The sequence below is a fragment of the Psittacula echo genome, assembly GCF_963264785.1.
Source record: "Psittacula echo genome assembly, chromosome: Z".
NCBI classification, from domain to species: domain Eukaryota; kingdom Metazoa; phylum Chordata; class Aves; order Psittaciformes; family Psittacidae; genus Psittacula; species Psittacula echo.
Genome location: NC_137742.1, coordinates 58452648 through 58471777, shown reverse-complemented (window position 1 = coordinate 58471777; position 19130 = coordinate 58452648).

Genomic DNA, 19130 nt, shown 5'->3' with positions numbered 1-19130 from the left:
TGTCCAGTTCTGGGCCCCTCAGTTCAAGAAGGACAGGGACCTGCTGGAGAGAGTCCAGCGCAGGGCAACTAAGATGATTAAGGGAGTGGAGCATCTCCCTTATGAGGAAAGGCTGAGGGAGCTGGGTCTCTATAGTTTGGAGAAGAGGAGACTGAGGGGGGACCTTATTAGTGTATATAAATATAAAAAGGGGGAGTGTCACGAGGATGGAGCCGGGTTCTTCTCAGTGGCAAACAATGATAGGACAAGGGGTAATGGGTACAAACTGGAACACAAGAGGTTCCACTTAAACTTGAGAAGAAACTTCTTCTCAGTGAGGGTGACGGAACACTGGAACAGGCTGCCCGGGGAGGTTGTGGAGTCTCCTTCTCTGGAGACATTCAAAACCCGCCTGGACGCCTTCCTGTGTAACCTTATCTAGGTGTTCCTGCTCCGGCAGGGGGATTGGACTAGATGATCTTTTGAGGTCCCTTCCAATCTCTAACATACTGTGATACTGTGATACTGTGAGATGTGGTGTGTTTTCCATGCTGTAGGTATTTGTATGTTTGATCTGGCTTAGCAGTCACAAGGAGAAAAGTCTACAGAAAAAACAAGTCTTTGTAATTTGTATCAGCAATATCCTAGAGTTAAAAGCTTTCAGATCTGTCATTTGATTCCTCAGCAAGATAATTTTCCTGGAATTTGAAAATGTGACACGCTGGCTAATTGCAGACTCACAAGACTGAAGTCAAATTAGATGAATTTTTCTTTTCTTCATAAAAGATCTCAGTGGAAGCTGTATTTAATTGAAACTGCTTATTCTGTTGCTTAGGGACAGCAGGGGAATTTGCAGCAAGTGAATAATCAGAATTTAGAATGAACTTTGGTCTATAAAACATCTATATGAATTTGTAGGTAAAGGATTTGATTTTAAGCTAACTTTCTCTAAATGCATTTAACATTGAATGTCCTGTGAGGAGCAGCTAAGTTGTCTAAGTTTGTCTAGTTTGGAGAAAAGGAGGCTGAGAGGTGACCTTATTGCTTTCTACAGCTTCCTGAGGAGGGGAAATGGAAAGGAAAGTGCTGACAACTTTTCCCTGTTACCCAGTAACAAGACCCTTAGGAATGGTTCAAAACTGTGCCAACGGAGGTTAAGACTGGACATAAGGAAGCATTTTCTACAGAGAGGGTGGTCAAACACTGGAACAGGCTTTCTAGACAGGTGGTCAATGTCCCAAGCCTGTCAAGGTTCAAGAGGTGTCTGGAAAATACCCTTAATAACATGTTTCAACTTTTGGTCAGCCCTGAGTTGATCAGGCATTTGGACTGAATGGTAGTTCCAGCCGGAACTGGTTTGTCCTGTTCTGTCTTGTTCTGTTCTAGTATTTTGCTTAAAATAATGTAATTGCTTTTATATATATATCTATTGCTTGCTTTTTGATGCAGTGTGACCTTCAGGGTTTCTTATCCCTTGAGGATGATGATCAATTTCCTAGAGATTCACTGTAGAATAATAACATTTGTAGTGTGGTTAGTGTACTACAGTAAACAGTTCTCACAAATTATCAATATGAAGCCCGTCAAGGTTCAAGAGGCATTTAGAAAACATCCTTAATAACATGTTTTGATCAGCCCTGAGCTGATCAGGCACTTGGACTGGATGATAGTTCCAACTGGAACTATTCTGTTCGTTTCTATTCTTTTCTATCATTTTGCTTAAAATAATGTAATTGCTTTTTTTTATATCTATCGTTTGCTTTTTTGATATGGTGTGACCTTTAGAGTTTCTTATCCCTTGAGAGTGATGGTCAATATCCTAGTGATTCACTGTAGAATAGTAACATTTGTACTCTAACCTAACCATACCCTAACCGTAGGGTACTGCAGTAAACAATTCTCAGAAATGACCAATATGAAAAGGAAAACCAGATTTTTTTTTTTAATGGAATTACTTTCTCTGCAATAAGTTCGTCATGATCGTTGTAGTGATTTGCTTATTTCCAGACACTGGCATTTCCAAAGTCCTCTTCATTTTACGTAATTGTTACATATTCATTATTAGAATTCTGAATTTTCTCCCTAGTGTAAATATTTTAATACTTTTTGAAAGTTAGGCTTGCAAAGCTTCAAACTGATCCTTTTGGAGTTCTCGGTGGTTGCTAGCTTAAAATTGTTTTGGTTTTTGTGAAAGTGTAATCCAAATAATAAGAGAATTTTTCAAGTCTACTCTGGCTAATGGAATACAGTGATATTTGTATTGAACTTTTCCCTATCACTCCAACAAAGATCCTCTTTGAGCACAAATGGTTGAAAATACCAGCAAACACTGCTGTCCTTGTCATCCAAACAATGAGATCTTATGCAATTTTAAATGGATTTTTTCCTCTTCTGTGGAAGGAAACATCAATTTTGCTGTTTACGGAAGAATTAATTTTTAGTTAAGTGTTAAACATGAAAAACAGGCACATACTACTGAAACTTTGCCCTAATAAAATGGATAAAACTCTCATTGGCTTAGTATGACCAAGGTTTTCTTCTTATCAATGTTATTCTGAGAAGAAGGCATGTCTTCTCACCTGATGGAGTAATTCTTAATCAGAGGCAAATGAAGACTTTTCAGCCGTGTTAACAAAGCTTTGCTAGCCAAAGATGAGAAACAGAACTATTTTTGTTGCCTTAGGGAGAAAACAGGAGGATGCAAAAAATCAGGATGTAAACATGAAGAAGAGCAAATGTCTGGAGGGTACAGCTTACCACTTTTTTAGGGTTTAAGGGCTGCAATACATGTCAGAAAACAAAAATGATCCATAAGCTCTATTGTCTTATAAAGCCATGGCCTCTTCGAATATTCCAGCAGTCTTAACCTGAACCATGTTTAAAACTACCATTGTTTGGACCAGTTCCAATGGAAAAGAGCAATGGGAATAAATCAACATTGATGAAAAGGGGGGATAACTTATTAACCGCTGAAAATCATGTTCACTTGCTAATCAGCTTTATTTCCACTTCCTTTAAAATTGTTTCATTCTATACAACAATGACATAAAAACTTTATAATCCAGAAAGCAGAGGAGGATAATACAATCCTTGTTAAGTATGTGACTTACTTAATGCTGACTTCAAGCTACAAAACCAGAACACCACCACCCCCAAAATCCTGGCAATCCAAAATCAGAGGACAGTGTAGCCAGTAACCTGTAGGATTGAAAGCATGCAGGTGAAAACCATTGTTCCTATTCTTCATTTTGTGTTCAAGGATTTACCTACATGCAGCTTTAGGTGAATATTCTGTTGCTGTTAAATTTCCTAGATGAATTATGAGGATCCAAGATTACACTTTCTAGTGTATCAGACAAAGTATGTCATCTGGGACAAAGAAACATCGACACAGTATAGAATGTCATGGAAGTCTGATCCTCCAAGTAACTTGATCACAAATCAATGTCTATTAAAGACATTAAACTCTGTTTTGCTTTGTTATTTAATCTTACTGCTTTAATCATGTGCTCTTGATTAATCAGTGTTTATTGCCATTCAGGAGGGTATTTGCCTCTAGAAATATCACTCCAATATTGAGGAAAAAACAATTTTGTTGTGTTTTCATGCTGCAGTATTTGGGAGACACTATGTACTCTTAAGAACCCAATTTCTCTATCATAACTTGGTTCCCGTGTACATACCAACATTCTCCGTTCCATCCAAGGACTGTGGCTATTTAACTATTTCCCTGGACGTGGTTAGAGAGACCTGATATCAAGTGATGTAAAACAAAATCACTTTACCTACATTATTCAGAGAGTGAATCTGCAGTGTTTCAAGTCCTTTTCTTTTCCCTCATTTCCAGGAACAGACTTTCTTTGCTCTTTGCAAGTGTCTTTACTATTGTGTGTGAGCATTTTGCTTACACTACTTTCAGTTCATAGGTGTCCAGTATAGCTAGCTCATGTACAAGGCAACATTTTGCCAAACTGTAAGTCCTGTGAAACTTTATAACCATTTATTTATTGAAATCAGCTTTGAGACAAGCTTCCGAGAGAAGAATGATACTGAGGAGAGAGTAGGTCTGTTTCTTGATCAGACAGAGACTCCTCCCACCTGCTGATTTACAAGGAATAAAAGACCAGGGTCTTTGTTTCTCTGTTTTCTTTGTTTCAGACACTGTTTAGCAAGTCAGTTTTCTTGTGATGTTTGTAGCTTTTTAACCTTTTCAGACAAAATATGACATGGTGTTTGCATGGCAATTTTGGTTTGGAAAAACCTGGTTTTCATTTGGAAATTACATGAGAACCTCTGATTCTGTGTTTAATTTCAAATTAAATCAGTGTGGCAGTAATGCAGAGCAGCACTGTGCTGGGTCCTGGTTACAATAAGCACCTCTAATTGAATTGACAAAAACACTCCCCTTTCTTCCCTTCCCCTTCACCTCCCCCAGGTTCAAAGTATTAATGTGAATAAAGAGTTGGCATGAAATTAGGGCAAAACCCCATTCCAAACAGCATGTTCCAGAGCATCAGCTGCATAGTGACCTATCCAGCACTGTTTTACACCACATAAGGTGACCTCCAAGCGAGCTTCACCTTCGGGTCTTTTTTGTGCTTGGGCCTTATGTCCTAAGGTCAGCCACAGCCCTTGTACTGCTGGTTGGCAAAGCTGTGCACTGTGCAGATAATAAAACAATTCTCTCTCTAATGCTGACATTCATCTGATGACAGTTTTCTTCTATCTTGTCTGCATGCTTGGCATTGTGCTGCACAGCAGCTATATAACTGTTGGCGTTATATCTATGTATTCTAATGTGACTCACAGAACAATCCCATTGTCTGGTCATCTAAAACTGGATTGGGCACAGCTCCAAAAATATACTGTCAGGATGAGCTCTGGGCTTGCTGACATAGCCTAGATGGTCTCTTCCATCTTCCAACTTCTGTGATTTATTAAAAGTCCTTTTGCTTTAATAATTAACCTCTCACTTTGCTTAATTTGCCATTATTAGTGGCTTTTAGACAGTGGATAGAAGTATCAAATACTTTTAATGTGAAACCTAACCAAAGCAGTAGTGAACAAACTGTGTAGCCATCCAAACTTCAAGTCTTTTCCCCTTGCAGTTTTGATCAGTGGGAAATGAAAGTTCTCCCTCCTTAGATTTTCTTTTCCTTTCTGGTTCCCCAAATCTATTCATCTTCATGGGAGTACAGTGAGCACTGCTGTTTAGCACATAAAACAATTTCAGGCAAAGCTGCCCTCTTTTAACTTTCCCTGAGGTTATAGGAGATGCTTAGAAGGCAAATTAGTCTGGAAGTGAGCTGAAGAGAAAACTGTTGTCTATGTTGCCATTCTTGTTACTCTCTTACTTTCTTATGTCAGGGAACAGGCCATTTCCATTCAACCACTCCTGACTTTTTACCATCAAACAATGAAATTGAAAGACCTTTAGTCACTATAACTGAAAATAAGTATATTTGTACTTAAATCCCTGCTTTACAGGCTTTAAATGATCTGCTTTTGTGGGGCAGGAAATAAAATTTCAGTATTTGAGACAGTATTTTATTAGCTGGATATAGAAATTCCGTCTCTAATTAATCTGTCAGAACAAAGTGGCTTCAATATTTTAGGTGTGTTTTGTTTCTATAATGTAACCAGGCTGTTAAACTTGTTAGCAATCACATGGCAGATGGATGGGTGTCTTGTGAATTTGAGCAAATGTTATCTGCTTAGAAGGCATAAAAAAATAATTGCAAACTCTAGCTCCTAGCTTCATAGGCAAGCAAGAATTTTAATATATAGAAATACTATAAAGCTTTCTGTGCACACATAAACCCTCCCTTTTAGCACTGGTGCTGGGTGTCAAAGGCCTTCTGAGGAAAACCAGATTTCTTAAAGGCAAGAGGTGAGCTACTCTTCAGCAAAAATGTGGTTTTATAGTCATTCCCAAATCATATAATAAGAAGTGGTTTGTTTTTCTGGAAGTAACTCAGTTATTTTCCTTTCATGCTAAGAAGTTCCAGGTATATGCAACGAGATGACTTTTTCATTCCCCTAGCCTCCATTTCTGCTTGTATATGACATGGACTCTAAACTCTTTTCAGAGCTGAAATAGATCTAGCCCCAGTTTCAAGCCTTTTACTTTGACACCAGACAACCTGATCCGCCCTCCAGCCTAAGGCTGAATACAGCAATGACTGCTGCCTGGGTGGAGCCAAAAAGTATTCCGCAGACTCCCTGCATATGTACTAGACCACCCAGGAGGAGATTACTGCAGGAGCAAGGCTTCCAATTGCAAGAGACAGCGCCTTGTAGGACTTTCCAGTGCTGCTACACAAAGACATGCAAACATGCTCAAGGGCAAAATAGATGGCTTGCACCCCATTCAAGACACACAGATGCACACACTGAAACAGTTGCACGTGAAGCACCCTCATCAATAGCTTCAGCTATTGACGCAAGTACATGCGACAAACGGTGGTCTGGTGAATGTCCCTGCAGAATGACCACAAACTGTGCATGCAAATACAACATGCAGTGGGGGTCACTTAGGCAGTGATGAGCTGTCAGATTACAGGCCCCATCCGTGTGGACATGTTGATAATTTGCCTTTTAAAAAGTAGTCTAGTTTGGAGCAGATGTCTTCCTTTTGCCTTATATCTTTTGTGATTTTTTTTTTTCAAATTTTAACTAATGCCTGTTCCAAATAGGCAGCTGGGCATGAACTTCACTGGAAAAGGTTTGATCCAGTGCTGGTACTGTGCATAAACTGGGTAATGTTCTGTGCTGGTTCTTTTTTACCCCTAGCACCGTTTGCTTCCTAACCTACCTGAACTGACTCTCCCCAGCCTGCTCCAGCTCTCTCTTTGTACATGCCTGAGGTTCCCAGCAGCTTGATTTGACTGAAAGAGAGGAAAAGGTCTCTAGCATTTAAAAGTATTGTGCCAGTGCTGACAGATACAGGTTGGGAAACTCTAAATACTGTAAAAATGATGGCAGAAGGTTGGTGCTCTCATTTTTAAGTTCTCATTTATGTTTCAATCAGGTTCTCTAATAAGCATTACATCAAAGACATAATGCAAAGTCCATCAGTTACCTTCAAGTGCACTTCAAGTCCTGGAAAAGGTGAAGGTGTCTGTAGCATTCATTAGCTATTGCTGAAGTGAAAGCTAGAGATACGCATGTAGTCTGTGCCCTGGCCCAGTCCCATCTCCCTTCAAGCTGGCAACATTGCCATATCAGAGACACTAAGTCTCTGTAGCATTACTTTTGATGGAGCTCTCTTTCCATCATTGACGTGGGCGTTTCCCTAATGCATCCAAAGACGCTTCAAATATCCAATTTCCCATCATTCGAAGGATGTCATCATGCCATTAATCTGATCTTGGAAGCATTGTGTATGTGTTTGGTGACTCCAGCTGGACCTACAGCCTTAAAGGAGAAATCAGCGAAAGAGCCAAGTAGGTTTAGTATGTGAAATAACAGCATAAAGTCCTGTCCTTTTGCCGTGGTGACAGACAGGAGAGACATTCCAGCCTCTGCTTGCCAATGTACTTACTAAGGTTAGTCAAAGATGGTGTATCAGCAACCTTGTATCTAAATGCAACTTCTTGGAAGGCAGAGCAATCTGGGCAAGTCTGGCTGGGCTCCACTAGGGAATACACAATGCAGTCAGTGTATTTTTTCAGGAATGCTGGAAACTAGCTCTCAATGCCCTGCTGTTTTGTCTACATCTCTTTTGGTGACTCTGTGCTAATACTTGCATCACTGCATGGCCTTGAACTTGGCCTTGCTGTGTGTTTTAGGTGGGATGCTTCAGGAAATCTGGAAGGCATGGAGAAGAAAGAAAGGATGTTAATAGTTGCCTGCTCAATTTACTCAGATCATGGTGAGGATGGGAATTTTAACTGTAGGTATAATGAGGTGCATCCTGACTCCTCCACATTATGGTGTCTCGTTAACATCAGTTACCTTCAAGTGCAGTTAACATTTTTGTTGTTTTCATAGATATATTTTATTCGTAAGTAAATGGTGGGACAGGCAGATGAGGTGCTTTGAGTTTAGACCTCTTTCTCCCTCAAGAGGCTGACCCTGAGCAAGCTGTGTAACCTGAACACCCAGAATCACAGAGGTTTGCATGGCATCTGACTCCTGTTGGTCTCAGAATGCCAGCAGCAGCTCAGTGTCTCCCATCTAAAATTGTAGAGTGATATATTTTGGGCTGTGTTTTGAACACTTTCTGGATTCTTTCTAAAGATTGAGCTGAGTAGGAGAAAAGAATCTTCCTGAGTTCTTGTGAAGATGTTTTTGTTTTGAGCTAATTCCAATAAATATTAAACCAGACAGTCCCCATGGATGGGGTTTAAAATTAAGTAATATAAACAGTGTGTGATGGGATTTTCTTTTTGGACAGAAGATCCTTCAGAAAAGTCAATTATCCTTTGATTCATATCAGACCAATATATACCATTAGTATTAATGTGCAGTGCTACGTAAGAAAATAATTGAATGAAAGTCTCATTTAGTCTCTAGACCAGAGAAATACTTACATATGTGCTTTGTTATCAGTGATTATGGTGCTTGAAACATTTCTTTCAAGATATGTCTTGCCAGAAAATGATAGCTTTGATAAAATGGGAGTCATGACTGTTATAAAAAAGGAAACCTCTCTCTCTCAGTATTTCATTTTACAAATGCTGTTGTGCTGCACCAGTACTGTGTTTCTGAACCACACTATTCCCAGCCAGCTTGCAGTTGCTATTGCTCACACCTAGATACCCCTGCACCAAACTCTCTCTCCTTTGACAATAATATGTGATCTAAAGGGATAATAATCTATCGGCAAAATTCTGAGTCCATCCTTTTTGCCCATAAAGTGTATGACTGCATGAAGTCTTGGTGTTCAAAGTTAAGCAAATTCAGGTAATTTGACCTGCAGTTCTGCAGCCTGATAAGTAGGCTGTCAGCCCCAGAGTGAATTGCTTTGTTTTCTTCAGTGGTTTGGATTAGATTTTAAACATTAACCATGACCTACAGGGATTACAGGATGTTTAACCTCAAAGCAACAAAATACTGCATTTCCTTCTATCTCAAGCACTGCACATCTGCAAAGACTGTGTAATTCAACTTAGCATATGGAGAGTATCATAAAGTAGAACAGGAAACATTTAGTGATTCTTTTGCTGACGCCATGTCCCTGTATATAAGCCATGGTAGGCATTATACTATTCCTATGAGGCATAGTTACAGAATATTAGAGGATTGTGATTGTAGTGTGATAATTAATAAATTTAAATAGTATAATTCTATTATTCCAAAACCTGCATTTTTTTTTACTGAGGATTTGATTTCTGTTTTCTTCAGTTTGAATTTTTTAATATGCTGCCAAAGTTTGCAAAAATCTGAGCAAATGAGGCTAGTTTTCTCCTCTATAACTTTAAACCTTCCAAAAATCCATTATGTCAAACCAATGCTATTATTTCCACATCTGCCATGTTTTTATCTGGAAAAATCTTCCATGAAATTTTCTTCCTTTCTGAATTCCTACACAAAAACTGGATTGAAAAATAATTCCTTGACAACTTGGTATAAATAGGTCTTCACTTTATTTCCTTCAAATTAAGTGAAGTGAATGAAGGCTTTTGAAGAGGTTCTTGTTCAGAGGCACACTATGAAAAACTACATGGAGTTAATTGTACTTTACAGCTCTTCTGAGGGATTGGTGCTTGCTTCTGCTTTCCAGTTTACTTACATCACTAAATAAGTAAAATATGGTTGTCTATGCAGAGAAATTTTATTTCTTTTAATTTGAATACACCTTGAAAGAAGATTTCTCAGACAGCTTGAAAAGAAGTACCATAGGTTGAATAATGCAAGAAAATATCACAAGTATAAGGAGTCAAAAAAAAAAAAAAAAAAAAAAAGAAAAGAAAAATGTAGCTGTAGGGTCTTACAAATACTTTAAAAACTTTGTATTCCATCAGATGTCATTGTTGAGGCCTTCATGTTTTCTGTAACTTTCTCATGTCTAGTTCAAGATAACAGCTATTAATAGTGAAATTGTTTCACATGGAAGTTGAGTTTGAGCTGGGCACTTGCTTTCTAAGTAAAACCTAAACTTCTCTTTTTGCTCTATGACCCATCATTTCGTCCCACATCTCCAGTCCTTGATATAGATGTTTTTGGTGTTATAATTATTTTGGTGATATAATTTATTTGTTAAATTGGTCTTTACTCTTAGTAACTCATGCATAAAACCAAGATTTGATACTAAAAGATAATAATTCAAAACCAGAGGTCAAGCTTCATTCCAGTGAGGGAATAGTAATAATGACTGCGTATCAAAGAAATCTGGAATACGAAAAAAGCAGAGATCTAGATATCTTTCTGTAGATGTTTAGAGGACTGTTCTATACCAGACAGTTGTGTTTCCTTCCCATCTGCCTTTCTCTGTTTCTTTTGATGTATGTTACCAAAAATTTCCTGTACTGATTATAATGATAAACTTGTGGAAAGGAACGAAAAAAAAAAAACCACACCAAAAAAAACCCCAAAGAAATAAAAAGGGAGCCAGAATGAGTTCTAAGTATCCGAAACACCTAAAAATATTAGGTGACTTTTTAACTTGCCTCTATATTGACTTAGAAACTTGAAGTGATAGTCACTTGAAATATTTTACATCATATTTAGCTCGCAAGTTGAGAGTACCACAAATTAACTACTCTTAAACAAAGTTCCTCTACAAAGAGGACGGTGAGGGGACATCAGGAAGAGCCTGAAGAACTGTAGACATGCTCAGAATTTAATTTTATGATTGAATCACAGTTTAGCGGCCTGTTGCTGGTCAGAGGCAGTCTCTCTTCCATTGGTGTTGCTACACAGGTGATACAGTGAGTCCTGAAGCTAACAGGAGTGCTTTTGGATGGTTAATGCAAGGTAAAGAGGGTCCGGTGGGGATCTGGAACCATCAGATGACCTCTCCCTGCAACTGCTGTAGGGGTCTGGGTGAAGTAAATAGGCTATTGTGTGTATTACTGACCTATCCCAAGAAAGTGAGACTAGAGAAGCGCTAGGCCACCCTTCTGCAATTCTTTGGCCAAGACTCATAAGAGCCCTCTTGACTTTAATCAAAATACAGAAGAAAAGCAATGTCACATGAAAAGATGGGCTTCCTACCCCTCGTCTCTGACATTATGTGGAAATAAATGAGCAAGGAAGAGAAAAGCAGAAATGCTCAGTCCAAGATTATTCAGCCAAACTTCAAGAGGAAGAAGCCTTTTTCCAAAATCCGGCTGTGCCCGGGCTCATCCCTGGGAGAGCTGATCTTATATTGGGAAGCAAACCAAGTTATAATGTCTGTCACCAGCCATATGTAGCCAGGCTCTTAATTCTGCATGCAAAACAGAATAGTTGCACAACTTGGCAATAGTCTGTCCTTCACAACAGAAAGGACATGACATCTCTGCTGCCTAGACATCTTCACTGGAAGACATTGAAAAAGATCTATCTAGCAAAATTTTGTATTTGTTTCCTCTCCTGGAGGATTTTCAGACATTTATTCCCAAAAAGCTAACATGAGGTTTAACATCTGTTCTATTTTGCACATGTACCATGTTAGTCCCGTGTTAGTCATGTTATAGAGGCAGACATTTGTCTAGAGTCTGTCTCTTAAGTTGTGTCAGCTTTAACTTTTTCAGCACTGTAAAGTACAGGTTGCGCTAAAGTGGTTTTGTTTGATGAGTCAATGGTTGAAGGCAGAAGTTGCCAGTCTTTGTAGTGCTTGGTAGCCACTATGAAAGACACCCAGTTTTTCATTCTGGGAGGAAGCTACATTAATCAGAAAAGGGCTGCAACTGTTTCTCATCTTTAGACCATTTGACTGTTTTGTGCACTAGCACACTGTACCGGATCAGATGCCTGACAGAGACATTAACAAAATATGCATTTGTACCTCATGGGACACTGGTGCCTTGTAAGGTTTGCTACTGCTGCTGCTGATCCTAAGTTGCCCAGGCACATGAATAGTCTAATTCCACATGGCTTTACTCCATTTGTCATGTTTAGTCAGAAAAAAATATTCCCCAAATTCAAATAGAATCATAGAATCATAGAATAGTTAGGGTTGGAAAGGACCTTAAGATCATCTAGTTCCAAACCCCCTGTCATGGGCAGGGACACCTCACACTAAACCATGTCACCCAAGGCTCTGTCCAACATGGCCTTGAACACTGCCAGGGATGGAGCATTCACAACTCCGTTGGGCATCCCATTCCAGTGCCTCACCACCATCTCAGTAAAGAATTTCTTCCTTATATCCAATCTAAACTTCCCCTGTTTAAGTTTTAACCCATTGCCCCTTGTCCTATCACTACAGTCCCTAATGAAGAGTCCCTCCCCAGCATCTTTATAGGTCCCCTTCAGATACTGGAAGGCTGCTATGAGGTCTCCACGCAGCCTTCTCTTCTCCAGGCTGAACAGCCCCAACTTTCTCAGCCTGTCTTCAGACGGGAGGTGCTCCAGTTCCCTGATCATTCTTGTGGCCCTCCTCTGGACTTGTTCCAACAGTTCCATGTCCTTTTGATGTTGAGGACACCAGAACTGCACACAGTACTCCAAGTGAGCTCTCATGAGAGCAGAGTAGAGGGGCAGGATCACCTCCTTCAACCTGCTGGTCACACCCCTTTTGATGCAGCCCAGGATATGGTTGGCTTTCTGGGCTGCGAGAGCACACTGAAGCCGGCTCATGTTCATTTTCTCATCAACCAACTCCCCATGTAAATGCTGGTATCTTTTGGAAGTGCGTTTATCTCACTGTGAAGAGAAGCCATGCAAAGCAGTTAGGTTGTCCTGCCTCTTTGTTCAGTGTTCACTCAGTGCTAGCACTGGGTTTTGCCACCTTAAGGGTGGCTATTGTGAGTTTCTGTGTCTAGGCTTTTCATTTTTGGTATCTCTGATATAACAATGATATTTTCTCTCTTTGCAGAACATGACTTCAGCAGATAAGGAGTTTTCAGGAGATAGCAGTTTTTCACCAAAAGCCAGCACAAGCAAACTGCCAACAGATGCTTCTCCTGACTCTAAATGCCCCATCTGCTTGGATAGGTTTGACATGATTTGATAGATGGTCACGCTTCTTTTGATGCAGCCCAGGATACGGTTGGCTTTCTGGGCTGTGAGCGCACACTGCCGGCTCATGTTCATTTTCTCATCGACCAACACCCCCAAGTCCTTCTCTGCAGGGCTTCTCTGAATCTCTTCTCTGCCCAACCTGTAGCTGTGCCTGGGATTGCTCCAACCCAGGTGTAGGACTTTGCCCTTGGCATGTATACTTCATAAGGTTGGCATCGGCCCACCTCACAAGCATGTGAGGTCTAGTCCCTCTGGATGGCATTCCTTCCCTCCACCGTATCAACCAAACCACACAGCTTGGTGTCATCAGCAAACTTGCTGAGGGTGCATTCAATCCCACTGTCCATGTCACCGAGAAAAGTAATGAACAAGACCAGTCCCAAGACTGATTCCTGAGGGACACCACTCGTTACTGGTCTCCAGCTGGACATTGAGCCATTGATGACAACTCTTTGTGTGCAGCCATCCAGCCAGTTCTTTATCCACCGAGAGGTTAATCTATCAAATTGATATCTCTCCAATTTAGAGACAAGGATGTCATGCAGGACAGTGTCAAATGCTTTGCACAAGTCCAGGTAGATGATATCAACTGCTCTATCCCTGTCCATTGGTTTCATAGCCACATCATAGAAGGTCACCAAATTGATCAGGCAGGATTTCCCCTTACTGAGGCCATGCTGGCTGTCACCAGCCATCTTGTTGTTTTTCATGTGCCTTAGCATGCCTTCCAGGAGAATCTGCTCCAAGATTTTGCCAGGCACAGAGGTGAGACTGACTGGTCGGTAATTCCCTGGGTCATCCATTTTCCCCTTCTTGAAAATGGGGGTTATATTTCCCTTTTTCCAGTCATCAGGAGCTTCACCTGACTGCCATGATTTTTCAAATATGATGGACGGTGGCTCAGCAACTTCATTTGCCAGCTCCTTCAGGACCTGCTGATGGATTTCATCAGGTCCCATGCACTTGTGTGTGCTCAGGTTCTTAAGATGGTCTCGAACCAGTTCCTCTCTCCTACAGTGGACCCAAGGTCTTCATTCTCACAGTCCCTGCGTCTGCCTTCCAAGACTTGGGTGGTGTGGTCAGAGCCTTTGCCAGTGAAGACTGAGGCAAAGAAGTCGTTAAGAACCTCAGCCTTCTCCGAGTCTAGGGTAGCCACTTCTCCTGATAGCTTGCAGAGTGGGCCCACGTTGTCCCTAGTCTGTCTTTTATTTGCAATGTAGCTATAGAATCCGTTCCTGTTATCTTTCACATCCCTAGCCAAGTTTAATTGTAACTGTGCCTTAGCTTTCCTAACGTGGTCCCTAGCTTCCCAAACAACATCCCTGTATTCCTTCCAGGCTGCCTGTTCCTGTTTCCACCTCCTATAAGCCTCTTTTTTCCTTTAAGTTTCCTCAGCAGCTCCTTATCCTTCCAAGGAGGTCTCTCATACCCCTTCTGCTGCGCTTCTTTCTAGTTGGAATGCAACATTCCTGAGCTTGTAGCAGGTGATTCTTGAATATCAACCAATGGTCTTGGGCCCCCCTGCCTTCTAGGGATATATCCCATGGAACCCTACTAAGCAGGTTCCTGAAGGGGCCAAAGTCTGCTCTCCTGCAGTCCAGGGCAGTGAGCTTGCTCCATGCTCTTCTCACTGTCCTTAGGATCAAGAACTCGACCATCTCATGATCGCTGCAACCAAGGCTGCCCTGGAGCGTCACATTTCCAACCAGCCATTGCCTGTTGGTGAGCACGAGGTCAAGCATGGCACCTCTCCTTGTCAGCTCCTCTATTACTTGCAGAAGGAAGCTGTCTTCCACACAGTCGAGGAACCTCCTGGATTGCTTGTTCCGGACCGTACCATCCCTCCAACAGATATCAGGGTGGTTGAAGTACCCCATGAGTACAAGGGCCTGCTAGTGTGAGGCTGTTCCTATCTGTCTATAGAGTGCTTCATCCACAGATTCCTCTTGATCAGGTGGTCTGTAACAGATTCCCACAGTAATGTCCCCCATAGCTGTTCTCCTTTTAACCCTGACCCACAAGCTGTCTGTTAACTGCTCACCTGTCCCCAGACAGAGTTCCATACTCTCCAGCCTATCCCTAACATAAATAGCAACTCCTCCTCCCCATCTGCCAGGACTGTCTTTTCTAAAGAGCTTGTAACCTTCCATTCCAACACTGCAGTCACAGGAGCCATCCCACCATGTTTCTGTGATACCTATTATATCATATCCCCATAGACATGCGCACATCTCTAATTCCTCTTGTTTGTTCCCCATGCTATGGACATTTGTATAGAGGCAACTATGGGTGTTTGTATAGAGGCACTCATTAGGGATAGTTGTTTCAGAGGTAGGGGAGAAGAATAATTGCCTTCCTCTGAGGTGTGGCTTGCAGATCAGTCTCTAGGCATGTTCACTTTACTAACTCTGTGTTCCTGCAGGGTTCCAAGATTTTGGTGTTGTTCCAGTCCTCTTATGACATCACTGTATGGTTTGATGCTACTGGTTCTCTATTACTGTCTTCCATCTATTTTTGGAAGGATGCAATTTGTGGCTTGTTAGTATGAAGGCAGTGTTGGTAACTTCTCTTGTGAGTCTTTCCTGAAAGAACATCTAGCACACAGTTCCTTGGTGGTTGCTTGAAATGAAACTTGTCAAAGCCGGCAAGTCCTTTCATGCCTATATATCTGTACTACTGACTGTAGCTATCAATAGAAAACGCCTCCTAATATATATTCTGAAATTCTTGTGATGCCTAGACAACAGTTTATTTATCTCCTCACAACTTCTGCAGGTCATTGTGATGAAAACAGAGAGTTTGCGAAGGTGGTTCTACCTACAAGGTTGTGTAATTGCAAATGGCACATCCTGTGACTAGACTCTTGTGGGAGGAAAAACAACCTCAAAAAGGTGTCAGTTCTGTTCCAGAGGCCTATGTAATACTCAGTGAGCATGAATTCAGATTATTTGTTAGGCTGGAACAGAAAGTGTTGGAGTGATGCCTCCTTCCCTTCTCCTTTCCCCCACCTTTGAAATCCAATTAATTTGGTTTCATAATTGTCCAACAGAATAATTATTCATCATGCTAGTTGTGAAGCTCAATTAGGGTTATAAGTGAGGTGCTGTAGTATTCTAGCACTGAGTCAGAAAGAAAAATACACAAATTTGGGTGAGGGGAAAGGGTTTCTTTGAAGTAAGGGAAGCTCATTAAACCCCTGTGCTCTTTTAACTGCAAATTCATTATTGTATATGACCAGCCTCCCAGCAAGGTCCAGTGTGTAATGTTCCTTCAATCCATCAAGTTTACGTCTCCTCCTGTGAAAATATAGTTGAGCACTAGCCTGCTCCATATGACCTTCGGATACGCTTCCTGTGTGACAGTGATGTGGTAAGGCCCAGCACAAGTGAAGTATTGTCCTTGCTTGCTGGATGAGTCCTTCCCATCAGAGCATGGCATGGTGCTTTGCTGACTGCCAAAATCTCCTTCCCCCCACGCCGCCTTTCTCCTGTTTAAAAGTAAAACTTCAATAATTTCCTAACTTGTGAGACCTCTTGCTTGGAGAGGAAGGGGGAGAGGGGGAGATGCAGAGCAGCCACAGTCTTGATGCATCCCTTAGACCATCTTTCAGTGAACAGACCTGAGCAAGCCAGGACTGCCGTGCAAGCTTTTTCATGGTAGAATATGTGTCTCCTCTGCTCCATACAGCAGACATTAGAGTAACTGGGGTCAGGGTGAGTAGGTAAGGTTGCCCAAAAACTGCTGGGGTCACAGACTGTCTGGGAAGCAAGCAGCAAGTCTGGTGCTCACTTTTTTATGTTTCTGTGTTCAAAGACTGAAAACCCAGGGGATCCCAAACTTCCTAGTCCTTTGAACTTGCACATTGGTGGGGATACTCTGTGAAATCTTAGCTCCTCTCTAATTTCAGTTGAATCAGAGTTTTCATTTGTTAATGGTGAGTAAAACCAAGGAAATAGTTCTGGTTTTGTGACTATTAAAGAGCATTCATTGCTTCATGGAGCATACTTCCTAAATTTGTAAGAGTACTACAGCCTTGTCTCTTACCCCTAGGCCAGCTAGCTCACATCAGACTGCAGTGACCTACATCCATAGCTAACAAATGGTATGCATCTGAGATATATTTCATGTCCCAGTGAATTGCCATTTCTTTTCTAAGGTTTATTTCATTTTCCACACTGCACATTCTTCTCCAGGTACTTTACAAAATCAAGTAAATATTCTCTTTGCAATACCATAGCAAACATGTTCTACCTGATTTCCCACCACACATGTAAAGATACAGCATATTTAGAATAATCAGTGCTATTAGAAAAAAAAACCAGCACAAAACCCCAACAGGGCAAGTATACATTGTATAATTTGAAACCTCATTTATTTAAATATTAATAGATTTTTTTTTCAGGCTAACAATAAATTACTTTTGTCATCTGTAATCAGTTTCTCTAAATAACAGTTTATCTTTCTCTGAAATGTTGAAATGCATTTAAGAAATAAATAACCAAAGTATGCTACTTTATGTAATATACATCAAAATGGCACTCCATTTTTTTATTGGTTTTGGTTTTGTTCTTGTTCAGATGAATGAAAACAGCTTCAAGCTCTTCAGAGAAGAAATTGTAACTGCATTTTGTTCAGAGCTGATATAACACATGACTCTGTCTGAGATCTGGAATTCCTTAACTTCTGCACCTCATGTTGAAATATAAATGGGTGTTTTCAAAAAACCCTATGTATTTCCATGAAAACACTGTGCAAGCACAGTTACAGTGTGGTTATGTACTCTGGCTATCATACTGAAAACATACCACAGCTTTCATCCAGTCCCATCCAAAGGATGAAGGCTCAGTATTCTGTCGTCCTGGAAAAGAACAGATCAAGGTTTTGCTAACATTGCCTTGAGTTTGAAGAAACACTATACAAACGGATTTATACCAGTACACAGTATCACAGTATGTTAGAGATTGGAAGGGACCTCAAAAGATCATCTAGTCCAATCCCCCTGCCGGAGCAGGAACACCTAGATAAGGTTACACAGGAATGTGTCCAGGCGGGTTTTGAATGTCTCCAGAGAAGGAGACTCCACAACCCCCCTGGGCAGCCTGTTCCAGTGTTCCGTCACCCTCACTGAGAAGAAGTTTCTTCTCAAGTTTAAGTGGAACCTCTTGTGTTCCAGTTTATACCCATTACCCCTTGTCCTATCATTGTTTGCCACTGAGAAGAGCCTGGCTCCATCCTCATGACACTCCCCCTGTATATATTTATATACACTAATAAGGTCCCCCCGCAGTCTCCTCTTCTCCAAACTATAGAGACCCAGCTCCCTCAGCCTTTCCTCATAACGGAGATGCTCCACTCCCTTAATCATCTTTGTCGCCCTGCGCTGGACTCTCTCCAGCAGGTCCCTGTCCTTCTTGAACTGAGGGGCCCAGAACTGGACACAATTTGAGAGCAAGTTTGGAGCTGTTGATGTTTTGCCTTTCATTTGTTGTGCAGTAACTGCTTGGTATAAGTAAACATGTAATGCAATGCCCTCATAAGGCAACCCTGAGGTTATAAACCTAACCCTGAGATTACGAGCCTAATTCATTCTGGAATCACTGTAGGAAAACAGCAAAACATCAAAATGTGACTATGTATTTTCTTTTCTTTAGCTTTGTAAGACTTGCGTGTCTAATTCAGGTCTGTTTTTGTGGAAGATGAAATCTGTGAAATGGGTAAGGGCAGCTCTGATACGTTATGGTTTGTCTGATTTCAAAAGTAACGCAGTGTAGCAGTTTGCTGGTTCATTCATGCAGTAAGTATTAATTAACAGGTGAGAATGCATTGACCTAGTGGAGTTGTTCATTTTGTAGAAAACCAACAACTTCATATAAAGGAATTAGGTGTATAAATAGTCCATCTGTAGTGCACCAAACAGCCTTTAGTAAAACACAAGCTGTATTTTTAATACTATGATTTTCTGTTTTGCTCAAATCATTGCTGGACAGTGTCCTTAATTTTATGTGGTCCCAAGGAATAGGAAGCATTTTCCATTGAGA